The 16,895-nt window shown below is 39.6% G+C and overlaps 1 protein-coding gene across 18 annotated transcripts in view; it reads left to right on the top strand.

Moving 5' to 3' along the window:
• ZBTB20 (zinc finger and BTB domain containing 20) overlaps window positions 1-16,895 on the top strand; it is a 553,524-nt gene that overhangs the window by 22,152 nt on the left and 514,477 nt on the right. The window contains exon 1 of one of the 18 annotated variants that reach the window (XM_039327281.1): window positions 13,334-14,469. The exons of 16 other annotated variants lie outside the window; for them this stretch is intronic. The gene's annotated coding sequence lies outside the window, so the exon portion shown is untranslated. Of the gene's footprint in view, window positions 1-13,333; window positions 15,025-16,895 lie in introns of those variants that run through there. One more of the 18 variants, XM_039327283.1, reaches the window with a different exon arrangement.

The raw sequence follows: 16,895 nt of genomic DNA, 5'->3' as shown, positions 1-16,895 counted from the left end.
ATCGGGAAGGAAAAATCAAGCCCACAGTCTCTGCTTTCTGGGATCCCACAGGATTCAGTTCTCTTTCCTATTAATATCTATATAAAGGTTCTGGGTTATCCAATGACATTAAGCTTTAAATTGCCGTCCCTGACTGCCTAAATGATGCAGTAGCATATCTGTTTGTGTCTGGAGGAGTTTGGATTGGGACAATAGGCTTTAAGTCAAACCTATCAAGTTTGAGTGGCTTTAGGTCCCCTTGTTGTGGAGATTATCCATCTTTAGTTCTGAACGGGGCTGTACTTTTCCAAACATAGTCAATGCACAATCTGGGAGTCATCTTAGATTCACAAGTCCTGTTTGGTGTGACCAGAAAAGCCTTCGTACAACTTAGCATTTTGCATTAGTTGTGTCTTTTTCTGGTTTATGAGACCCTTGTAGTCAGCCATGTTTTAGTTACATCCAAATGTAATTACATGTGTCTGCACTTTGAAAAAAAAAATCTACATGTGCCTGCCTTTGAAAAATACACTCTACATATGTCTGCCTTTGAAAAAGCATCAAGTAACTACAACTGGTATAAAATGTGGCAGTCCAGTTATGTGTGCTTTTTGATTAGTTTATGTTAAACCTCTGCTCTGCAAACTGTATTGATTGCTAGTTTGCTTCTAGATTTAATTCAGGGTCCCCGTTGTAACCTATAAAGCCATTTATGGCATGGGATCCATGATGTTTGAGGAACCACTTCTTCTTGATTATGTCAATCTGCCCTATTAGGTCTGGCAGAACAGGAATGTTCTGATTGCAGCTGCTAAAGATAAGCCTCTGGCGGAGCCCAAAAGAAGAACCTTTTCCATAATGGTGCTTTCCAATTGGGACATTGTCCCTGGAAGATCAAATTGTCCCTAGTCCTGTTGGCATTTTAAAAAGGTTTTAAAATGTTAATTTTGTTTCTGGGCTTGAGGGTCAAGAGTCACTTTCCTTATGAACCAGTTTTCAGTGGATCTTATATGAAAACCGTATTGCAAGGTGCAAAACACAGATCTTTTCAGTTGTGGCTGTGATACCTCAGAACATTACCCAAAAAGAAATCAGGTTTTCTTTATCCATCCAACAGCAGGTTAAGTTCTTCCTTTTATTAGAAGGCAATTCTCAGAATGGCTTACATAAAATCAGGTAGTCCTCAACTTACAACACTGTCACAGGTTCATGTGACCGTCTTTTGGTCCTGACAAGCAAAGTCAATGGGGAAGCCAGATTCATTTAACAACCATGTTACTAACTTAACAACTGCAGTGATTCACTTAACAATTATGGGAAGAAAAGTCATAAAATGGGGCAAAATACCCTTAACAAATGTCTCATGTAGCAACAGAAATTTAGCTCAATTGAGATCGTAAGTTGAGGACTGCCTGGACAACAAATTATCAGTAGAAAACTACCAGGGCTTGATAAGATAAAATCAATAATTAAAATTAACCTCTGAAATATATATATATATATATATATATATATATATATATATATGTATGTATGTATGTATGTGTGTGTGTGTGTGTGTGTGTGTGTGTGTGTGTGTGTGTGTGTGTGTAACAATTCAAATAAGGTTGGTATATATTTATATTAAAACAAATAAAATTTAGTATCAACTACATCTCTTTGAAGAGTTTCAAAGACACTGCCCCATCTCTAATTGTCATCTGCTTGGTGGGAGAAGGACAGGTAGGGTTCAGATGAGTTACAGCCTTTTTTCTCATGAAAAGTCATCAAGTTAATAAAGAATCTACTCAAATTATTTATCACACTAATATCTATACATAGTAAATAAAACTGCTTAAAAAACTGCTTAAAAAAACATGTTATCAAGCATACCAAAGCAGATTGCATTAAGCTGGATTTGAAAATAACTGAAGGCCTCTGTGGCAGAATTTATATTGTGAAGTTTCACAAAGTAACATTCAAATCTCTCTTGAAGTTTAATTGTTTAAATTAATTGTTTAATTTAATTCTTTGCATTGCGTCCTGAAACTATAGAATCAATATGACAAGGAAACAAGCTTACTTGACTACCACTTGGCTCTTTCTACCTATCGGGACTAGCTTTAATATTTCAGAATCAGGAAAGTAGTTTTAGAATTTTGATTTAGACTACCATTTTCTATGAAGTTGGTGAAATTCTTTTTGGATGTTGAGTCCCTTAATGCACTTTTTTCTCTTCTGTCAGTTAGTCAATTTAATTTTATGCATTATTTTATTTCATATTTATTTATTTTTTCTTGTATTTTATAGGCTGGTATTAACACATCATACAAAAAGCTTGCATGTAAATAAACTTTCACAGTAAGTTAGTTTTATTTTAAATTATATCCAATTCCTATTTATATCCCGTCTTTATGTGCATGGAACCTAATATGGTATAATGCAGATTGGATGGTATGCAGACCATGAGAAGATATAAAATGCACCTTCACAGAAAATGTTGTAGCTCAACCTTAGATTGATATTTGATGTAAGTATTTTATATAAGTTATTAAAAAAACATGCAGGTTGGGAAGACTTTCTCCTTACATTTTAATGATATTTCAGGCATTAGAAGTTTTGCAATTTTGGGATAAATATAACATCAATTTAATCTAAAGGGGAGTTGCAGACCTTAAGATTGCAGCACAGAATCCAGAATAAATGGATTGTATTTAGTAGCTGTCATCCTACAGTATGTTTGTAACATTTACAGTCATTTTAAGTTTTTGTAGTTTGGAAGGAAATGTTCAGATAGATGCACTAACAGCCTTATTGTTTTTTCTTTTCTTTTTTTTTGTAAATGAATATATATCAATTAGCACAAAAACAAAACTATTTGGTTACAACAGTTTGTTGCCATGCTTAGGAATGTTGTTAACTTTGAAATTGTCTAAATTAGTGAATGCTATGAGAGTTGAATGAAAGGTTCAATATATTTTTATGTGAGAAAAGACTCCTAAGATACCTTTTCAATCTGCACTAAACTCCAAGGTGATTCTTTCTATTAACAATAATATTTTATACTTTGAGGTAGAGGTTTGGGGAGCATACTGAGCTAATTATCCTAGACTGTTTGGCTATTAAAATTACTAATATGTACTTGAGGAGCTAATAATTATTTAGTGCAAGCAAGCAAGTTAGATGCTATTTAAATAGCACACTCAAATTAAAAAACATCAGATTCAGAATGAAAGTTTTTGAATCCACTAAAATTTTCTATTCAGTGACATTAGAGAAATTTTCTATTTCTACAATACTTCAAGATGAATTATATTAACTTAGTAGTTTCTAAAATTATTTTTCTGTTAAACTCTGGATAAAACTAAAGGAAAAAAATGTATTTTAAACATTGATATCATTAAAAACAATTAAAATGTACATATATCAAGAAAGAAACTTATAGCTTATGTTAGATGCATGAGAAATGTTCTGCAATCTTTGGTTATAAGAGGCAGGATTGCATCCATCCAATTCCCAAAGATATCAATGCACAATGCACACACACACACACACACAATTATTTGTATTTCATATGAACCATTATTTAAAGGTGATGCTAACTATGTCAATTCCATAGCATGATTGGCTACAAGCATGAGAAATAAGCATGGACATGATTTAGTTAAAATTGTGAGAACTGTTGTGAAACATGTTGATTTGGAGTTGATTCACATATTAGACTCTAAATGCAAGAATGTATGGAATTTATTCCAGAGCTGTCTGTCTTGACCTTCCAAAGAACAGAATGAGGTGAGCAGTCCCGTGAATCATTTCCTTAGTTATTGCTGAAGAAAGAAGTTTCAGTCCTCACTTTCTCGGGCCTGTTATGTCTTCCTCCTCTGGTTTCTTTTCTAATTCATTAAGAGAAAGCTAAATGACTTCAGTTTTTAGCAAATCCTTGGGAGAACTAATGGGAAAATAGAAGAAAGAACCAGTTTTTGTCTTCCTTTACAAGCAAAAGATTGTACTTAAGTAGCAGTCCAGAATATAAGTTAGTAGATTGGTTACATCAAGGCTAATGATATACTGTATACATATGCTTGGAACTTGTTTCTGATACTGTATATCTATCTGACAGAGTGATTATCTTTAAATATAGTTCAAATTACAGCAATGGGCAAATTCCTTCAGATAGATTTAGAATTGAGTTTTAAAAAACTTTTTTCCCCCAAAAAAATCAGAAACTGGGATTTGCCTATAAATCAAGAACTGGCATTGTATATCCTACGTAGACAAAAACACAAACAACCTCTCCATATCTGTCTATGAAGCTTTGCTGACTTCACATGTACTTTTATTTCCATCTGCAGAGAAATCCAGTGGGAGCCCTGAAAAGCCAGCTGGGTGACCTTGGGCCAGTCACCCACTCTAAGCCCAACTCAGCTCACAGGGTTGTATATACTAGAAATAGTTGAATTTATACATTGTATAAAAAGACAAGCATGCATGTAAAAGATGAACTCCACGGGGGCAGTTTTCAAACTCTGTTGCTATACAGAAAGCAGCTAAGTGGGGATTTATATTATACCCTTTTAAAATCTCTGTCATAACTCTTTTATCAAGCATCAGCTCAAACTAGATCTTCATTCATGCAAGCTTCTTGTTAAGTGTAACTGCTATATACTCATGCAGTGGTTTTTATCCCAACCTCAATTTTGTTTTAGAGAATATGAAGGAACCTTCCTAACATTGCTCTGATAATCACCACCAGATTATTTATTAGAAAACAGTGATTACAGGATTTGCCAGGAGATGTAGAATAAGCAAATGGCAAGTAACAAAGAGTAATAATATCAGGGGGAGGTTCTAACTACCTATACATAGTTTTTTATGCCTCAGGCAAGAGAAAAGCTCAGATTGAATCCACAATGCTGGTAGTGCAAAGAAGGGATGACTTTTTTTAAATCGATGCTTCCATTGTATAAACTTATTTGTGACTGTGCCTTTGGCATCACTCCTTTTGGGAGTTCAGTTGGCCCATATTCCACTGACATTTTTCTTGAGCAGTTCAATCAACAATTTTGAGATGTGTTCCAGATCCCATGATGATGATGACAATAACAACAATAACAACAACAACAATAATAATAACAACAATGTTGGAAGGGACCTTTGAGGTCTTCTAGTCCAACCCCTGCTCAGGCAGGAAACTCTATACCATTTCAAATAAATGGTTGTCCAGTCTATTTCTGGCTAAAACTCAACTTTTGTCCAGTACGTTTAGTTGTCTTAACTAAATCCATGACAAGTTATCAGTCTGACTGGAAAGAAGCCTCATTGAACAAATTGGCATCATATGGTTTTTATGAAGATATTTATAACCATGAAATAAAATCAAGCTAGAGGGATTTTAAACAAGTTATGGTCACAGACTTGCAAAATGATGTACTGTAAAGGTCTAATGACAATAGGTTTTGGAGACTGCATATTAGTGTGAAGCTGGCTAATTTTCTTAATACCTTATAGTTATCTAGATGCAATTAAGCTCTTGGATTTTTATTGCAGTGGCCTTGCAAGAAACCTAATTTAATAAGATTTTATATAAGACAAACATTTCCATGTAGATCATAGGTAGTCAGAAGAACCATCCATGGCTTATTTTACTCTTATAGGGACAATCAGAGTAAATTAATTTTTGTCAAATTCTCCTGACCAAGCAGATGATTATTGTGTCGCTTTTTTGTTCTAGGCATTATACAGTATATAGTGGAGCCAAAGTCTGTAAAGTAATAAGCAAAATGCAACAAGAGATAACAGAAGGCACCTGGTAGTATTACTGTAAAATTTGAGAATTCAGTTACAAGTTGTCTAAGTATAGTTACTATTCCAAGTATTATCTTTGCTTTTAGTATGCCTTACACTTAATATTGTGGGATTTTTATTTTAATAATAAAGTTTCATTTTAATCCAGGCCATCTGGATTGAGATTGCACAGTCTCTTACTTCGGACCACCCTGCTTATTTGGCTGGTTGCTATTATGGCTGTAAACAGAACAAAAATACCTTTTCCTTGTATTATTTCTCTATCAGACCTAGGAAAAAAGATATTTCCTAGTGCTCTTGGTGCTTGACTGTGCGCCAGAGGTGAGAGACTATTTTTTCCCCTTCCTTTCCATTGCCACAGCAGAGTGGATGGCTGGGAGGGGGTTTGAAATCTTAAGACATAACAATTTGCATTTCTAAGGCAGGAAACATGAAATTTTACTATGTCACTGGTAAGTTGCTCAAGTTCTTTAAAGTTGATGAAGTAGAAAATGTGTAAATCAATTACTTAAATTATTAAAACATAGCAAAGGAAGTAGGTCCACTGGTATGTATGTGTTTGCATATTATTGCAATGCCTAAGCAAATGGAATGTGTGGATGACCTTGGGGAATAAGGGGAAGATATGATGCCTAGAAAACAATGAGATGAGAGAGGCATGAGCTCCTAGTAGCTTAACAGTCAGAAAAAGAAATTTAGGACGGACCCACCATAATGGATCAAGCAGTTAAGACAGGTAATGGGAAGTTTATACTTTCAAACTTGCAATATTCTGTTTATGTAGTCTTACAATAAAGTAGAATTAGTTTATCTAGTTGAGTCTCCTATCTGGTTTACCTGGAAGGGTAGACAGCAGGTGGCAGCACCTGGTTGACCTTTTCAAAAACTAAAAAAGATAAGGCTTGGTTGGTGTTTGAATGTGGCATATCTGGGGAATATTAGGGTTGTAAACTAAACTGAGAAATTAAAAAAAAATCCCAGAAATGCAACTTGAAGGTAAATTTACCTTTACCTATATTGCAATTGTTCAACTTCTGAGGAAGCAGTAGTGGATTAAAGATAGGTTTCGTGGGAGTGGAATCAATGGTCATGGTAATATAAGGAACCAACAATCCTTTTCTCCAGAACAAGGAAGGTGCTAGGATTGGTCACAAGTGTGCTCCTTACAGAGCTGCACACAAAGAGATAATAAAATAGTGATAATCGGCAGGTTTGAGAACTCTGGGAGCTGAGAGAAAATAATTGAATCTTAGCTGTTGATCGGTACCTTCCAACTGACACTGGTTTCAGTCACTTCTTCTCTTAACTACTTTAGAAAATTGCTTATTATTTATCCCAAAGATAAATAATTTATCCCATTTTGCTGTTCAAAATGGCAACTGGAGTTTCTTAATTTTTTTCCCTTGGAAACATTTCACTCCTCATCCAAGAAGGCTCTTCAGTTCATTAGCTTCTTCATGCTTATTATTTATTTTATGGATGTTAAGAACCTTCTGAAGAATGCGTTTTATCATACCAGGAAAATGTCCTACTCTAGATGAAAGATGTTTTATACAAGCTTAAGTATTACAAAGAAGAACTCTGATTTCTGAAAAACAGCAAAAAGTGAACAAGAATGTTGATATTGGAAAGTTAAAGGTTAAATTAAGGGTGAGATGGACTTAAAAGAATATTTCCTGTAGGATGTTTAAAATTTTATAAAAGAATATATGAAAACCTTGAAATTTAAAAAATTCTATGGAAAGTTTTGTTGATTGAAAAATAAACATGATAAACAGAGACTTTGAAGTTGACCAGCCAGGAACAGTGCTATTTGACTATAGAAGAAATTAATATTGTTTGAAATAATCTAATGATAAATTGCTTAAAAGATTGCCTGATACTATAAAAATGGATTTAACAGACAATATAAAAAACAGATTGTACTGGATAAAACAGAGACAAGATCAATTTGAATGTGGATTTGAATTTTTTTAAAAAATCCCAGACTACAAGAGTGATATGGAAAAAGATGCCACAATGGATTTACATTTGAAACTGGCTGATGTCTTAATAACTAGAGAGAATGTACAAATAATATATAAGATAAATGATTTGGAAAGCCTTCTCATCTTAGATTAACAAATGGGATATGTTAACTACTGAAATACTTTCTGAGAAGAGACAAAGAGAAAATCAACTTGTGAAACATTATTTGATGGGATTAAAGATAAAACTTTTAAAAAGTAAACAAGAAATTATTTGACTAGGGTTAAAATAAATGTCAGGTGGTTTCTGGTAGCTAGTAATGGAATTTGACTGGGATTGAATGACAGCGGTTTAAAGATCTGTTTATAAATGATTTATTTCTTAGACAAAGTGATAAGTTGGAATATAAACTGGATTTATTTGACTAAAGTTAATATATATATTACTATATACTGCATATATATTCTTCTTCTATCTCTTTGTACTTCCCTTTTTCTTTTTTCTACTTTTTGTTTTTCTTAGTATTAAATTTTTTTCTTTGTATTTGTAAACTTTAATAAATTTATTATTTTTATTTTTTTAAAAAAAACTACATTGCACTTATCTAAGAATGAGAGGATGGGTTCTTTCCTACCTCAAAGGCACAATATAAAAATACAATTTGAAGACAGAGTTTGGCAAACATATCATTAACTTTGCTGAAAAGTATTAAACTGTGTTCCTCAGTTTTAATGGTATCAATGTGAACTTTTTTCATAAGGCATATAAACTAACTGTCTGATTTAGTAAGGAAGGAGGGGGAGGTTTGCCCCAAAGCTATACAGTTTGTTTATATTCACTCATTTCTAAGATAGTTTGTTAATGATAGTCATAAAATAGTCATCTTAGGACCATATCTTAGGACCATATCTGTTTGAACTTGTATATTGAACTTATATTTGTTGTGATACTGAATTCTATCTTGGTTATTCTATGATGCATGCATGTTTCTTTGTAATATTAGACTAGCTTTTCTCAGTTGGGGTTATATGTGGAATTCTCTAAGGCAGCAGTTCTCAACCTGTAGGTCACGACCCTTTTGGGGGTCGAACGACCGTTTCACAGGGGTCGCCCAAGACCATTGGAAAACACATATTTCCGATGGTCTTAGGAACCGAGACACCGCTCCGCATCCATCTCCGCATGGCATCCTCCGCCATTTGCAGAGAGAGAGAGAGAGAGAGAGAGAGAGAGAGAGAGAGAGAAACTTTTGCTTCCCTTCTCTCTCTCTCAGACGGACTTACCTCCTGCAGGGGTCCTAACTGGTTGTGTGCCTGGGTGCCCTACCCCCTGGGAGAAGCGCAGCCAGGGCCTCGTGGCCTTGGAGCTGCCCAGGGAAGCCCCAGGATCCCTGTTGGGAGCGGCCCACTGGAGGCTCCGCTGAGCGGGCCAGCCCTCCTGCAAGCCGCGGCCCAAGGGAGACCAGCCCCTGCGATCCCCAGCCAGCCCGACCATTGGACCCACTGGCCAGGAAGGCGCTCCGGAGTCCAGGCTGCCAGGAAGGAAGAAGGAGATTCAGCAAATGTAGGAGAGGAGAGCCGCCTCCTGGGGCCCAGCACTGGCAGCAGCTTCCTTGCCATCCTCTCCTCTTCCCCTTCTTCCTCCTACTGCCCCCAAGGCGGCTCGGGCAGGTGCCAGGGCAAGAGAGGTGCTGGGGGGAGCAGCCAGGTTGGACGAGGGGCTGGCAGGCCGCACGGCATCAGCCCCCACCGCGGCTGTATCGGATGGGAAAAGGACGAGGCCGGGCAGCAGGGGGGCGGCGGGGATGGCGGCAGCGGTTTTCTCGCCCTTCTCTCCTTCCTCCTGCTGCCCCCAAGACAGCTCGGGCAGGTGCCAGGAAGAAGAGGGGTGCCTGGGGGGGAGCTGGCGGGCTGCACGACACCAGCCCCCACCGTGGCTCCATTTATGGATGGAGGACCAGGCTGGACAGCGCGGGGGTGGCGGGGACCCCTGATGATGCAGCAGCGACTGCCGCTACCACGGTCCCCGCCACCCCCACACTGCCAGGCCTGGTCCTCCGTCCATCAATGGAGCCACGGTAGGGGCTGTTGTGTGGTCCGCCAGCCCATCCGCCAGCCCGGCTGCTCCCCCCAGACACCCCTCCCAGCCCCTGCCCGAGCCGCTTTGGGGCAGCAGGAAGAAGAGGAAAAGGGCAAGAAAACCACTGTCGGCGCTGCCGGCTGAGCTGAGCTGCGGCGCCGAGCCGGTCTCCATGCCTCCTGGTTGCCTGGCCGCGCTCCTCCCCCGGCCTCCCTCCACACCACGCTGGAGTCTCCCCCACGCCGCCCAGCCCAGCTCACTCACCGTCGAAGGCTGTCTCGGCCCTCTGGTGCCCAGCGTGGCCGTGGGGCGGCCGGGCAGGAGCGGCTCCTTCCCAGCTTGCCGGGATCTGGGCCTCAGAAGTGGCCAGGGGGCGGAGAAGAGGGCGAGGCGTCGGCGATGCCCGCATGTGCATCCGAGGCCAGCTGGCTGGGCCAATGGGAGAAGCAGCGCCTTCCGAGCCGGAGCTGGCGCTCCGACCTCACCCCTCTCACATGCAATGGGCTGCGCGGCGTGGAAAGGGGCTCCTGCGACTCTGCCACTGGCTGGAGGGGCGGGCAGATCCGGGGGGGCAGCTGGGAGAGGGCAAGAGGTGCCGGGATGAGGATGGGGGGCTCCAGGTTGGTGGGTGTGAGAGGGCGGCTGCTTGGCTCTCCACCAGAGCCTCCCCCCGGGCAATTGTGTGGAGCTGCTTGTGCGTCCTTGGCAGCGCTTCCCCTCCTTCCTTCCTTCCTTCCTTCGCCCTTCAATCTCCTCCCTTCTCCATCTCCTTCCTTTCCCCTTCAATCTTCCTTCCTTCCTTCCTTCCTTTCCCATTCAATATCCTTCCTTCTCCATTTCCTTCCTTTCCCCTTCAATCTTCCTTCCTTCCTTCCTCCTTCAATCTCCTTCCTTCTCCATCTCCTTCCTTTCCCCTTCAATCTTCCTTCCTTCCTTCCTTCCTTCCTTCCTTCCTTCCTTCCTTCCTTCCTTCCTTCCATCTCCAACTCCATCCCTTCCCCTTCAATCTCCCTCTCCTTCTTTCCTTCCTTCCCCCTTCAATCTCCTTCCTTCTCCATCTCCTTCCTTTCCCCTTCAATCTTCTTTCCTTCCTTCTCCATCCCTTCCCCTTCAATCTCTCCTTCCTTCCTTCCTTCCTTCCTTCCTTCCTTCCTTCCTTCCTCCTTTAAACTCCTTTCTTCTCCATCTCCCTCCTTTCCCCTTCAGTCTTCCTTCCTTCCCCCTTCAATCTCCTTCCTTCTCCATCTCCTTTCTTTCCCCTTCAATCTTCCTTCCTGCCTTCCATCTCCATCCCTTCTCCTTCAGTCTTTCTCTCCTTCCTTCTTTCCTTCCCCTTCAATCTCCTTCCTTCTGCATCTCCTTCCTTTCCCCTTCAATCTTCCTTCTTTCCTTCCTTCCTTCCTTCCACTTCCAACTCCATCTCCATCTCCTGCCCTTCAATCTCTCTCTCCTTCCTTCCTTCTCCTTCCTTCCTTCCTTCCTTCCTTCCTTCCTTCCTTCCTTCCTTCCTTCCTTCCTTCCTTCCTTCCCTCTTCAATCTCCTTCCTTCTCCATCTCCTTTCTTTCCCCTTCAATCTTCCTTCCTTCCTTCCTTTCCCCTCAATGTCCTTCCTTCTCCTTCCTTTCCCCTTCAATCTTCCTTCCTTCCTTCCTTCCTTCCTTCCTTCCTTCCTTCCTGCCTTCCTGCCTTCCTTCCATCTCCAACTCCATCCCTTCCCCTTCAATCTCCCTCTCCTTCCTTCCTTCTTTCCTTTCCCCTTCAATCTCCTTCCTTCTCCATCTCCTTCCTTTCCCCTTCAATCTTCCTTCCTTCCATCTCCATCCCTTCCCCTTCAATCTCTCTCTCCTTCCTTCCTTCCTCCTTTAAACTTCTTTCTTCTCCATCTCCTTACTTTCCCCTTCAATCTTCCTTCCTTCCCCCTTCAATATCCTTCCTTCCTTCCTTCCTTCCTTCCTTCCATCTCCAACTCCATCCCTTCCCCTTCAATCTCCCTCTCCTTCCTTCCTTCCTTCCCCCTTCAATCTCCTTCCTTCTCCATCTCCTTCCTTTCCCCTTCAATCTTCTTTCCTTCCTTCTCCATCCCTTCCCCTTCAATCTCTCCTTCCTTCCTTCCTTCCTTCCTCCTTTAAACTCCTTTCTTCTCCATCTCCCTCCTTTCCCCTTCAGTCTTCCTTCCTTCCCCCTTCAATCTCCTTCCTTCTCCATCTCCTTCCTTTCCCCTTCAATCTTCCTTCCTGCCTTCCATCTCCATCCCTTCTCCTTCAGTCTCTCTCTCCTTCCTTCTTTCCTTCCCCTTCAATCTCCTTCCTTCTGCATCTCCTTCCTTTCCCCTTCAATCTTCCTTCTTTCCTTCCTTCCTTCCTTCCACTTCCAACTCCATCTCCATCTCCTGCCCTTCAATCTCTCTCTCCTTCCTTCCTTCTCCTTCCTTCCTTCCTTCCTTCCTTCCTTCCTTCCCTCTTCAATTTCCTTCCTTCTCCATCTCCTTTCTTTCCCCTTCAATCTTCCTTCCTTCCTTCCTTTCCCCTCAATGTCATTCCTTCTCCTTCCTTTCCCCTTCAATCTTCCTTCCTTCCTTCCTTCCTTCCTTCCTTCCTTCCTTCCTTCCTTCCTTCCTTCCTTCCTTCCTTCCTTCCTTCCTTCCTGCCTTCCTTCCATCTCCAACTCCATCCCTTCCCCTTCAATCTCCCTCTCCTTCCTTTTTTCTTTCCTTCCCCCTTCAATCTCCTTCCTTCTCCATCTCCTTCCTTTCCCCTTCAATCTTCCTTCCTTCCATCTCCATCCCTTCCCCTTCAATCTCTCTCCTTCCTTCCTTCCTCCTTTAAACTTCTTTCTTCTCCATCTCCTTACTTTCCCCTTCAATCTTCCTTCCTTCCCCCTTCAATATCCTCCCTTCTCCATCTCCTTCCTTTCCCCTTCAATCTTCCTTCTTTCCATCTCCATCCCTTCCCCTTCAGTCTCTCTCTCCTTCCTTCCTTCTTTCCTTCCCCCTTCAATCTCCTTCCTTCTCCATCTCCTTCCTTTCCCCTTCCATCTTCCTTCCTCCCTTCCTCCCTTGCTTCTTTCCATCCATCCATCCATCCATCTCCATCTCCTCCATCCTTGCCCTTCAATCTCTCCTTCCTTCCTTCCTTCCTTCCTTCCTTCCTTCCTTCCTTCCTCCTTCAATCTCCTTCTCCATTTCCTTCCTTTCCCCTTCCTTCCTTCCTTCCTTCCTTCCTTCCTTCCTTCCTTCCTTCCTTCCTTCCTTCCTTCCTTCCCCCTTCAATATCCTTCCTTCTCCATCTCCTTCCTTTCCCCTTCAATCTTCCTTCCTTCCTTCCCCTTCCCTCCCTCCCAACATTTTTAAGCAAGGAAGAGTAAGCTTCTCCATCGAGCATTGCTATATTGTTTTTGTGATTAACCACTATGCTTTAATTATATTCAATTCATAACAATGAAAATACAGCCTGCATATCAGATATTTACATTACGATTCATAACAGTAGCAAAATTACAGTTATGAAGTAGCAATGAAAATAATTTTATGGTTGGGGGTCACTACAACATGAGGAACTGTATTAAAGGGTCGCGGCATTAGGAAGGTTGAGAACCACTGCTCTAAGGGTTCTGCAATAGCTTGTGATTGGGAAAAATATGCATTGATTTTTGCATTTGCACACCACACAATCATAGTGCTTGCAATGGTGTTTATTTCTGTCCTTTTTATATTATATCCTGCACTACAAACTAATAAGTTTTCCCCTCTTTGGTTAGAAGTAGAGGCTGTGATTATATACGTTATTACATATAGTATTATCCACACATGTACACACATATAAGATATATATAATTGGGTGGGAGGAAATGCTGAGTTAATGGCCTTTTTAAAATTTGCACTGCAGCATCTTTTAGAGCTTTCATCTCAAACAAGATCAGTGTTCCATGCTTCACTATTGTCTTGGGAAATCTCTTATCTTCAGTAGTAGCTTTCTTTAAAAATCTCATGCCCAGCGTCTGTGAGCTTTGTGTAGTTTGCCTATCAAAAGAGATATGTTTACACCTTCCATGCATGTGTTAAAGCTATCAGGTTACAAAGCAGAGTGGCTAATGCAGTTCAGTCCTTCCTACTAATATGCACAAAAAATGCATCTATGGTAATTACATGGACTGCCTGGAACAATGCATTCCAACATCCTGTAACATAAATAAGGAAGGTGGGGCCAGCTGACATTAAACGATATGTTTGCCAGCAATCTTGATCTCCACTATATATATCCTTTCTGTTACAGTCTCAGTCTGGCAGCGCTGAACCTGTTGCTGCCTTAGCCGAGTTGTATTTTGCTGGATAGGGAAGGAGGCTTGTCTGCTGTCTGGTAGGAGGGCTTTGTCTCTCTCTCTCTCTCTCTCTCTCTCTCTCTCTCTCTCTCTCTCTCTGTCTTTTTTCTCTCTGTCTCCCACACTCTTGCTTGCTCTTTCTCTATTTCTCTCTCTTTCCCCCCTCTCCCTCTCCCTCTCCCGTCTCTGTGGTTTGTAAGGTAGGTTGCAGTGTGTGTATATACACAACATCAAGAGCAGGAAAATGGACTCATTAGGGAGACAGGCAGTCATTACCATTCACACTGCACTTCCAGGGAGACAGCGACTATGAGGAGACAGACTGAGGACTGGGGAGCAAGGTAGGCCAGCCAACTTTTATAAAAAATGAAAAGAAAGAAAAAGAGAGAGAAATTTCCTTCCTCCCCCACAACACCCCTTTCCTCTTGATACTCCTCTGTTAGCTCATCTCGTGTTGCTTTTTTGTTTATATTTTAGTGATGTAAGTTTGCGAGACCTGTTAGTGGGCTTAGATTTTGGAACATATATAGGCCTGCTTCTTCATAAATGCATGCCCCCTTCTCACATTAAGAGATAATGCTTTTTTATAATTCACTTTAATTACTTTTTATTTTAAATCAGTGAAGGAAACAAATATGTTTGTTTTTCCAACACTAGTTCCAAGTAAATCATTATCTTTCACTCCTTTAAAACAACCTTCTCCGTATGGTAGTGGGTTTCTGCTTTTCTCCCCCCCCTTTCTGTTTATGCAGTTCCATCTGTCTGTCCATATATCATATATTCCTTGTTTACTGTTGCATGTTTTTGGAGGGGTTGTTTTTGTTAGTATTTGTAAATGAGTTTTACTGTAATGCCGGCAACCAGAAATTACAGTGGCTGCTCTTTGTTTCGTGTATGTAAGTTTAAAGTCCATATTTACTATCTATAAAAACAAATTTCTACCTAGTATGTAGACATTACTATTCTGAAAGCTTTTTTAAAATAAAATAAAATAAAATTCATATTTTGGGACTGAATGCATTATTGTACATGTACTTCTCTCAGATGACATCTTTAAAAATACATTACTCTCAATGTGTTATATAGAAAAAAAGTCCTTAATTTTGCTGATTTATTATATTGAAGAAGAATGTAAGAATTCAAACTTTTAAAAAGAGAGCTAGGAACCTTGGTTTCTTCTCTTCCAGCCCCCTCCTTTATATACAGAACTCTTCTCAGCTGACTCTCTCCCTTCTAGTCTTCACTCTGTATTTTGCTCTGTGTTACTGAAGGGAAATGATACCTTTTACAGTGTCCCGGTATATCTTATATAATTTTTTAAATTTGGCTGATAACTTACATATTCTTCAGGCACTGAAGATGGTTTATTTTTATTCTACCAAAAAAAGATGAAGTATGTGTGTACCCTATTGAATTTTTTTGAGCAGCTTTATATGAACTTCACCCCCCTCCTGTTTTTAAGTCTGTTTAAACTGAACGATTTAATGGGCTTTTAAGCCTGAATTTGTGTCAGGGCTGCCACAAAATATAACTGCTACTCTACTGTTCTTTAAAAACAACTAGAAAAACTACAAGGGGGTTGTGTAAAAGATTCTGAAAAACTATGACTAATTACTATGCTTTGGAAAATAAATGTTAATCAGTAGGAGTTAAGTTTTTAATACTTAGTATTTCTAATTTGGCTGTGCTTATATTTAAATGCAGGGATAAACCCCTTATTTTTCAATAGTGATAATTCATTAAAAACAAAAATAAATAAAAAGGCTGTTCTTATTTTTAATTGTATTAGGCCTTTCTTGATATCAGAGGCCTGAAAGCTAATTCAGCTTTATAATGGACTTTATTTCCATCACCATATACTTCTTCAAAATAAATTATTGATGTTGTGTTCTTAAAAATAAAAGCTCTGCAAGGTTTCAGGAAAAATAAAGGATAAACTGCTCACCTTTACTAAGGTTGCTACTTCTTCCAGAATGACAGACAATATTTGTTGGAAAATAAGCTCCTTCTTTGCTTTGATATAAGCGTACTTTGAGGAAGTTTTTCCTGTCTTACTCCATTTAGATTAAATCTTTTAGGACTGATATTATTGGTACAATTCTGTAGCATCTGCCATCCCCATAATATATTACAGTATGGTAATACTAAACATGACCATATAATCTTATTCTTCATATACTTTATGAACAAATCAACAGTTGCCTACAAATATTCTTCAGTTGAAATATATATTAACTAGGATATATATACATGTGCAATTGTACTTGGAATTTCAAATCTTACAGTGTTGAGTAGATATGATAAGTTATTAAGAGGGCTCTGATGCACTCATTTAGTGTTGTTGAAGTTAGACCACTTGGTAAGTTTTAGCAGTGATTGGGAGCCCTTTATCCCAAAAGCAAAATGTAATATAACCGATATTGGTATATCTACCATTTGGGATTAGGTTTTTTACTTGTAGGGATTCACATGTTCATTTTTTTTATTGCCATAGTTAGTAAATGCCAAATAAATTACCTTCTACACCCCATTAAAAAGTAAAATATATTATTGTAATGCAAGCCTGAGATGAGGAATATATTTCATTACAGAAAGTGAAGTTGTATTTGAAAATTTTAATATTTTCTCAGTTACAAAATTAAACATGCCATTATAAAAAGTGAATTTGCCAATAAAATACGGACCTTTTTATCCGAAATATTCTTCAAAAATTTGTAATCAGAGGATTGGATTGTGAAGAACTTGGAGAATTGACTAAATTGTTTAA

The sequence above is a fragment of the Crotalus tigris genome, unplaced genomic scaffold (genome assembly GCF_016545835.1).
Source record: "Crotalus tigris isolate CLP2741 ecotype Arizona unplaced genomic scaffold, ASM1654583v1 scf7180000024359.8030256, whole genome shotgun sequence".
Lineage (NCBI taxonomy): Eukaryota > Metazoa > Chordata > Lepidosauria > Squamata > Viperidae > Crotalus > Crotalus tigris.
The sequence above is the reverse complement of the archived record's forward strand: the minus strand, read 5'-3'. Positions and strand labels throughout refer to the sequence as shown.